We start from the raw sequence: 9,923 nt of genomic DNA on the forward strand, positions 1-9,923 counted from the left end.
GGTCTCAGCAGAAGTAGTACCGGACAGGGCCATAGTGAATGCCATTTTTTTCAGCCGGTTAGGGGGGTGAAGCTCACACTGTTCTCGTTGATTTATTCCTGTAGTCACTATCGCCATAACTTCGAGGACAGACTAAAACAAAAGTTTAAGGCATTTCTGATTAAGAATATCCAAAACAACTATTTACCGTCTGACAAATTATTACATTGCTAATTTTCTTAATACAAAATTCCTCAGACAAATGTCAAAGAGCATACCAGCACACTGTTCAAACCATTTTCCAAATTGACTTATACTGGTGACCTCACCGCAGAGGTACTGGGTCAGGGAGTTCGAGCGCTAAACCTTAGGGAAAAATCCCGACAATACAGCAGACCCAATCTGGTGAGATTTGTATCGAAAAACAAAGACAAAAACCAAAACAACAGCAATACACATAACAACAACACACATCACTTGAGGTGCGGAAAACCTCAATCCATTTGGAGTAACTGTCAACCATTATCAACATATCTTTTCCTTTTATAGGCAGACGTGAACAAAAGCAATTTGCATATTTACCAAAGGGCCAGGGTCCCAGGAAACTTGTAATTTCCCCTTTGAACACTACTCATATCGTGATTCATGCGTGAAAAAAAAATCACTGCCTGTTAAATCAAAAATAAACAAATAAGAATAACAAATCAAATTAGAATTACAACTCGATAACGACGTTAGGAAATAATTGTATCCCATAAGGTAATGTTAATAGACTAGACAGGTGTCCCTTATTCATATTATACTTAAATCTCACCTAATGTCTCTATCATTTCTAGTGAGGTTGATCAGGCCTCACCAGAAAGTCAGGACAAAGGTCATTCAATGCCATTAAATGTTCTTTCCCTTTTCTTTCCCTGTACTTCAGAAACCATTTTTTTTTTACATTTCCATCATTCTGTGTAGCCAGTTTACAACAAAATTAGAAAAACCCCACACAATAAATCAAACACGATATTAACACTAACAAATATTCATAACCGTTGGGTTGTGTGTGCTGGTGTGTGTGGTGAAACGTAGGGCAAAAAACACACAAATAGCCAGGCCTTACTTATCTGGGAGCTCCCTTTACAGCCGGATCCGGATACCTTATACTTCGTAAAACTGCAGAATTTCACTAACTGCTCTCCCAATGAAACATTTCAAAGAGAGACAAGGTCACCCCATCCTCTCGTGGAAGAGAAAGCATACATTTCGTTAGTATTCACTATGCTACATCTTAAATCAGCAACACAAAAGTTTTAATTACAAACAAAACATGATAATGATAAGTCCACTGTCCTCCCTCCAATCCTTAATTGTTTGTTTTAATTCACCCCAACATTTATGTACCCTTTATTTAGCATGTACTACCCGTAGACACGGCAACATTTATCTCGCCACCAAGTCTAACGATTTACTTCCGTATATGACTGGTCTCTCTGTTCCCCATGATTTTCCGTAACCACCGCACTACAATGCCCTTCATGTTCATGAACCAAAATTTTAAAGGTAATTTTAAGTTCAGTAGCCCCAATGCTGTCACTCAACAGAATTGCTTCTTTAAAACTCTAACAAACACTCACAATATTAACTCCACTCTAATTTCTCGTGACCCCTCCTCCCTTTCGTCAATTTTATAAATCTATTTCAGAGTAAGATGACAATAAATGGAAATCTATTTCAGAATAAGACAAATACAATTTTCTGAGCTTGCAAAGTGTTTGGCTGTGCCAATTCTCCTTGTTACCTTATAGAATCCATTCCCCTGGCATTTTCCATAGATTCTTCCAACCCCAAAATTGGTTCATCACCCGTCGCCATGTAACAATATCCAGGTATGGGTAGTAGCTGTATCGCTTTCAATTCTGCCCTTTACCTTGCTGAATGTAACACCTTTCCCTATCGTAAATTTTGCCAATTTGACGACCGCACAGAGGCAAAATCCGCCTATGCGTTACTACCAACTCCAGCCGCTTTCATGAGTGCTTGCTGTTGCTCACTAGTCAGTGAAGAAAATGCATGCACACCCGCACTTACCCTGGAATGATACGGTACAGAGGTGCTCAGGCACCCCCGTGCAATCTCTCACCCAAGGTTCGGTGGCTTTTTGCTGGCGAATGTATTTGTCATATTTACCTCGCCAATTGATTTGATTTTTCTTACTCTTCAATCCATTACTGGTACTTGGGGTAGGTTGCGCAGCGACTACATGCACTGCAAAGTGAACAGAATTAGATTCCACTCTCAATGCGGCTTGAACTATCTCCGCCTATGTGGAGTGTTGGTCCACCACCCCTGCAATAGCAGTTGAGACAGTGGGTTTCAACCCTGCCATCAAAGCGGAGGTACAAATTCCTGAGTTTTCATTAAAATGTTCTGCTAGTGCCAGATTAGTGCACAACGCGTCTTTCAGCCTATCAACGTACTCACATACCCCCTCATTTTGACCATGAGTGCATTTACAAATGTTAATGTCAGGGCAGAACAAAATATTTCCAATAGCTGTCACAAATATTTATATTTGTTCCTGAGAAGTAGCTGGGTCACATGCCTCACGAGAGGATGCCCAGGCGGGAGCATGATAGTTTCCTACTAATTGTGCCAACATTGCTCTCGGCAATAGGGAACCGACAACATTATCATAAGTCACCTGTGTGGAATCCAAAAATTCTGCCCTGTTTCATCAAGAAACGGATAAACTCCTGACCCGGTCAGGCGATTCTTTCATTATGCTACGCATTTCACCAATACTCAGCGGCTGGTGGTGGTGTTGAATTTGGAGTCTTGTTATTGATTGGCCATCTGGCAGAATGGGGTTCCATCCCTCTGGGAGTCTCTGCCAGGGATAATAAATCATTGCAACAGCATGAGTACAAATCGGGAACACCCATCTATGGTTTCCTTGATCCAGTCTGGGACTCCTGTCTGGACTGGTGATACGTCCCTCTGTTGCCCCTCTCAACCCGTAACACTCTTTCCTCTATATGAGAGGGACATAGCGGAGACATGACCCGTTTAGCTTGAGATACTTTATATCCCGGGGTGAACGGTGGGCAAGTGGCAACATTATGTACCCCCCCTCCCCCAAAAGTTTTCTGATACTGCTGGAGGACAGCAGTAAATTGTTGGACTTTATTTCGATTATTTTCCAGAGCCCTCGCAAGGTCTTGGTTCTTTTCATCTAATTCATAAGCCCGTCCATCTACTATTTCAAATGTTTTATTAGTTGCCTCATACTTGTCAGTCGCCTGGACAAGATGACCCTGCCTTTCATTTGAGCTTTATACACTTTTGTTGATAAACGCCAACATCAAAACACTTGTATATTGAGCTTGCAATTTCTCATTGATGTCATTGAGCCATACAACATCTGAGTTCTTTATTTGATTGGAATTTTCCGTCAGCAGGGAAATGCTAACCAATTTTATCCAGTTTGCAACAAAAAAAATCCATATTCGAGCTGAATTGTTATATTGCTTGTGCGCTTGGTTTAGCGCATCAGTGGCTTTATTAAACTTTCCAACTTCTAGCCCCGTTTTAAAAAGGAGAATCGTAGCGGTTGGTTGTCATTTCAATAGTTATTATTCCAACATTTCTCCAGACGGTGTAATGGGTGTTTAGATCTCGTCACCCACGTCTCTAATACACACCCATTTTAACTATTTTTCAGGTAGTGATACCCACTTCCCGGAGAGCAGTTATGGTATAGGTGTCTAATAATTTGGTCACAGAACCTGATACTTTAATTTAGGCTCTAATATAAGGTGTGTGCCAATTTATTATTGGAGAATACAGGTGACCTAATGTCTTATTCCAGTGTTAAACCTCATATCACTGTTGTTGACAACACACATTACCAAAATTATTCACTGTTGTCTTCCTATTTCCAAATAATCTGTCACGGTTCCCCGCCCCAACAAGGCATAAACCAACCTCTCCTTTATTACTACTGCTAACACACAAATCACGTTCAAACAATTTTCGAATATCTTCTTGCTTTTCTAACCATGAATGTGGCTCTCCTCCAGAATTTATTGGCAACCTTTCATCACCATACACATTTCCACTCACTGACAATGTTTAATCTTTAAACACAGATATTCTCAGATATCTCCTATTCTCCACCGAACTTCCTTTGTCCCTCTACATGGACTTCACTATATCCTACTACTAGACATGGATGTGCCAATACTACAGACACTCCAACCCCTAATCTAACCTATTAAGTGGCTTAACCCTCCTGAACACGCTGTGCCCACAGTGCTCCAGTCTGACCTATTAGGGGGTTAAACCCTCCTAGGTATGCAGTGACCGCAGTGCCTAGTACTACCGGTAATACTTACTGTGGGCCTACTAAATAAACTCGACTTTTCTAGGTCCGTAACCTATAATTGTTCAGCCTACAATTCTCATCTCCCCAAGATGTCGGAATGAGTGGTAATGGGTGCAGGAACTGTGCCTACCTTGTTTTTAATGCCGGCTACTGACACTGATTCGGACTCTCTAGTTTGACTGTAACTCGTGGTAAACCCTGCTCACAGCGCCAACTGTTAGGTTCTAAATAAACAAAATAAAAATTCACCTTTATTTAACCAGGTAGGCTAGTTGAGAACAAGTTCTCATTTACAACTGCGACCTGGCCAAGATAAAGCAAAGCAGTGCGACAAAAACAGAGTTACACAAACGTACAGTCAATAACACAATAGAAAAATCTATACACAGTGTCTGCAAATGTAGTAAGATTAGGGAGGTAAGGCAAATAGGCCATAGTGGCAAATTAATTTCAATTTAGCATAAATTCTGGAGTGATAGATGTGCAGATAATGATGTGCAAGTAGAGATACTGGGGTGCAAAGAGCAAAAATAAATAACAATATGGGGATGCGGTAGTTGGGTGGGCTTTTTTCAGATGGGCTGTGTACAGGTGCAGTGATCGGTAAGCTGCTCTGACAGCTGATGCTTAAAGTTAGTGAGGGAGATATGACTCTCCAGCTTCAGTGATTTTTGCAATTTGTTCCAGTCATTGGCAGCAAAGAACTGGAAGGAAAGGCGGCCAAAGGAGGAAATGGCTTTGGGGATGACCAGTGAAATATACAGTTGAAGTCGGAAGTTTACATACACCTTAGCCAAACACATTTAACCTCTCTGGGCCAGTGGGACGCTTGCGTCCCACCTACTCAACAGCCAGTGGAATCCCGTGGCGCGTTATTGAAATACCTTATAAATGCTATTACTTCAATTTCTCTAACATATGAAAATTTTACACCATTTTAAAGACAAGACTCTCGTTAATCTAACCACACTGTCCGATTTCAAAAAGTCTTTACAATGAAAGCAAAACATTAGATTGTCACAGCAGAGTACCCAGCCAGAAATAATCAGACACCCATTTTTCAAGCTAGCATATAATGTCACATAAACCCAAACCACAGCTAAATGCAGCACTAACCTTTGATCTTCATCAGATGACAATCCTAGGACATTGTTATACAATACATGCATGTTTTGTTCAATCAAGTTCATATTTATATCAAAAACCAGCTTTTTACATTAGCATGTGACTAGCATGTGACTAGCATTCCAACCGAACACTTCCGGTGAATTTACTAAATTACTCACGATAAACGTTCACAAAAAACATAAATTATTTTAAGAATTATAGATACAGAACTCCTTTATGCACTTGCTATGTCTGATTTTAAAATAGCTTTTCGGTGAAAGCACATTTTGCAATATTCTGAGTAGATAGCCCAGCCATCACAGGCTAGCTATTTTGACACCCACAAAGTGTGGTACTCACCAAACTCCGATTTACTATTAGAAAAGTTTGATTACCTTTGGTGTTCTTCGTCAGAATGCACTCCCAGGACTTCTACTTCAATAACAAATGTTGGTTTGGTCCCAAATAATCCATAGTTATATCCAAATAGCGGCGTTTTGTTTGTGCGTTCAAGACACTATCCGAATGGTAAATAAGGGTGACGCGCCCGACGCGTTTCGTGACAAAAAAATTCTAAATATTCCATTACCGTACTTCGAAGCATGTCAACCGCTGTTTAAAATCAATTTTTATGCCATTTTTCTCGTAAAAAAGCGATAATATTCCGACCGGGAGTGGTTGTTTTCGTTCAAAGAGAGAGAAAGTAAACATGGTGTCAGCTCGGGCACGCGCCTCCAGTCTCATTGTCCTCAGATCGACCACTTACAAAATGCGCTAATGTTTTTCAGCCATGGCCTGCAAAGCCACCGTTCAGCTTTCTGGCGCCTTCTGAGAGCCTATGGGAGCGTTAGAAAATGTCACGTCATGCCAGAGATCCCCTGTTTTGGTTAGAGATGATCAAGAAGGCCATGAAATGGTCAGAGAGAGCGCTTCCTGTTTGGAATCTTCTCAGGTTTTGGCCTGCCAAATGATTTCTGTTATACTCACAGACACCATTCAAACAGTTTTAAAACTTTAGGGTGTTTTCTATCCAAATCAAACAATTATATGCATATTCTAGTTACTGGGCAGGAGTAGTAACCAGATTAAATCGGGTACGTTTTTTTATCCGGCAGTGCAAATACTGCCCCCTATCCCCAACAGGTTAAACTCAGTTTTTCACAGTTCCTGTCTTAGGTCAGTTAGCATCACCACTTTATTTTAAGAATGTGAAATGTCAGAATAATAGTAGAGAGAATGATTTATTTATTTCATCACATACCCAGTGGGTCAGAAGTTTACATACACTTAATTAGTATTTGGTAGCATTGCCTTTAAATTCTTTAACTTGGGTCAAATGTTTTGGGTAGCCTTCCACAAGCTTCCCACAATAACTTGGGTGAATTTTGGCACATTCCTCCTGACAGTGCTGGAGTAACGGAGTCAGGTTTGTAGACATTGCTCACACACACTTTTTCAGTTCTGCCCACACATTTTCTATAGGATTGAGGTCAGGGCTTTGCGATGGCACTCCAATAACTTGACTTTGTTGTCCTTAATCTCCCTGGGCAAGGTGGGACGCTTGCACTAACCTTTGATCTTCATCAGATGACACTCCTAGGACATTATGTTATACAATACATGCATGTTTTGTTCAATCAAGTTCATATTTATATCAAAAACCAGCTTTTTACATTAGCATGTGATGTTCAGAACTAGCATACCCACCGCAAACTTCCGGTGAATTTACTAAATTACTCACGATTAACGTTCACAAAATACATACATTATTTTAAGAATTATAGATACAGAACTCCTTTATGCAATCGCGGTGTCAGATTTTAAAATAGCTTTTCGGCGAAAGCACATTTTGCAATATTCTGAGTACATAGCCCGGCCATCACGGCTAGCTAATTTGACACCCACCAAGTTTGGCCCTCACCAAACCCAGATTTACTATAAGAAAAATTGGATTACCGTTGCTGTTCTTCGTCAGAATGCACTCCCAGGACTTCTACTTCAACAACAAATGTTGTTTTGGTTCCAAATAATCCATAGTTATATCCATATAGCGGCGTTTTGTTCATGCGTTCAGGTCACTATCCGAAGGGTGACGCGCAAGCGCATTTCGTGACAAAAAGTCTAAATATTCCATTACTTCGAAGCATGTCAAACGCTGTTTAAAATCATTTTTTATGTTTTTTCTTGTAAAATAGCGGTAATATTCCAACCGGGCGACGTTGTATTCATTCAAAGGCTGAAAGAAAAAATTTTCGGATTCTCATGAACGCGCATCTCCAGTGTCACTGTCCCCAGCCTGACCAGTAACAAACAGAGCTGCTATACTTCGCCCAGAGACTGCAGACATCTCATTCCACTTTCTGGCTCCTTCTGAGAGCCAATGGAAGCCTTAGAAAATGTCACGTTACAGCAGAGATGCTGTATTTTCAATAGAGATGCAACAGAAGGATAACAAATTGTCAGACAGGGCAGTTCCTGTATGGAATCTTCTCAGGTTTTGGCCTGCCATATGAGTTCTGTTATACACAGACACCATTCAAACAGTTTTAGAAACTTGTGTTTTCTATCCAAATCTACTAATTATATGCATATTCTCGTTTCTGGGCAAGAGTAGTAACCAGTTTAAATCGGGTACGTTTTTTTATCCGGCCGTGCAAATACTGCCCCCTAGCCCCAACAGGTTAAGCCATTTTGCCACAACTTTGGAAGTATGCTTGGGGTCATTGTCCATTTGGAAGACCCATTTGCGACCAAGCTTTAACTTCCTGACTGATGTCTTGATGTTGCTTCAAGATATCCACATCATTTTCCTTCTCATGATGCCATCTATTTTGTGAAGTGCACCAGTCCCTCCTGCAGCAAAGCACCCCCACAACATGATGCTGCAACCCCTGTGCTTCTCAGTTGGGATGGTGTTCTTTGGCTTTCAAGCCTCCCCCTTTTTCCTCCAAACATAACGATGGTCATTATGGCCAAACAGTTCTATTTTTGTTTCATCAGACCAGAGGACATTTCTCCAAAAAGTATAATCTTTGTCCCCATGTGCAGTTGCAAACCGTAGTCTGGCTTTTTTATGGCGGTTTTGGAGCAGTGGCTTCTTCCTTGCTGAGCGTCCTTTCAGGTTTTGTTGATATAGGACTCGTTTTACTGTGGATATAGATACTTTTGTACCTGTTTCCTCCAGCATCATCACAAGGTCCTTTGCTGTTGTTCTGGGATTGATTTTCACTTTTTGCACCAAAGTACGTTCATCTCTAGGAGACAGAACGCGTCTTGTTCCTGAGCGGTATGAAGGCTGCATGGTGTTTATACTTGCGTACTATTGTTTGTACAGATGAACGTGGTACCTTCAGGCGTTTGGAAATTGCTCCCAAGGATGAACCAGACTTGTGGAAGTCTACAATTTTTTTGAGGTCTTGGCTGATTTATTTTGATTTCCCCATGATGTCAAGCAGAGGTGCTGAGTTTGAAGGTAGGCCTTGAAATACATCCACAGGTACACCTCCAATTGACTCAAATGATGTCAATTAGCCTATCAGAAGTTTCTAAAGCCATGACATTTTCTGGAAATTTCCAAGCTGTTTAAAGGCAGTCAATTTAGTGTATGTAAACTTCTGACCCACTGGAATTGTGATAGATTATTTCACTGTCTGTAAACAGTTGTTGAAAAAATTACTTCGGTCATGCAAAGTAGATGTTCTAATGGACTTGCCAAAACTATAGCTTGTGAACAAGACATTTGTGGAGTGGTTGAAAAACGAGTTTTAATTACTCCAACCTAAGTGTATATAAACTTCTGACTTCAACTGCACCTGCTGGAGCACGTGCTACGGGTTGGTGTTGCGATGGTGACCAGTGAGCTGAGATAAGGTGGGGCCTTACCTAGGAATAACTTATAGATGACCTGGAGCCAGTGGGTTTGGTGACGAATATGAAGCGAGGGCCAGCCAACGAGAGCATACAGGTCGCAGTTGTGGGTAGTATATGGGGCTTTGTTGGCAAAAGGGATGGAACTGTGATAGACTGCATCCAATTTGCTGAGCAGAGTGTTGGAGGCTATTTTGTAAATTACATCGCCGAATTCAAGGATCGGTAGGATAGTCAGTTTTACAAGGGTATGTTTAGCAGCCTGAGTGAAGGAGGCTTTGTTGCGAAATAGGAAGCCAAGTCTAGATTTAATTTTGGATTGGAGATGCTTAATGTGAGTCTAGAAGGAGAGTTTACAGTCCAATCAGACACCTAGGTATTTGTAGTTGTCCACATATTCTAATTCCGAACCGCCCAGAGTAGTGATGCTGGGCGGGCGTGGGCAGCGAACGGTTGAAGAGCATGCATTTAGTTTTACTAGCGTTTAAGAGCAGTTGGAGGCCACAGAAGGAGTGTTGTATGGCATTGAAGCTCATCTGGAGGTTAGTTAACACAGTGTCCAAAGAAGGGCCAGAAATATACAGAATAGTGTTGTCTG

Source organism: Salmo trutta, chromosome 32 (genome assembly GCF_901001165.1).
Source record: "Salmo trutta chromosome 32, fSalTru1.1, whole genome shotgun sequence".
In the NCBI taxonomy this organism is placed as follows: Eukaryota; Metazoa; Chordata; class Actinopteri; order Salmoniformes; family Salmonidae; genus Salmo; species Salmo trutta.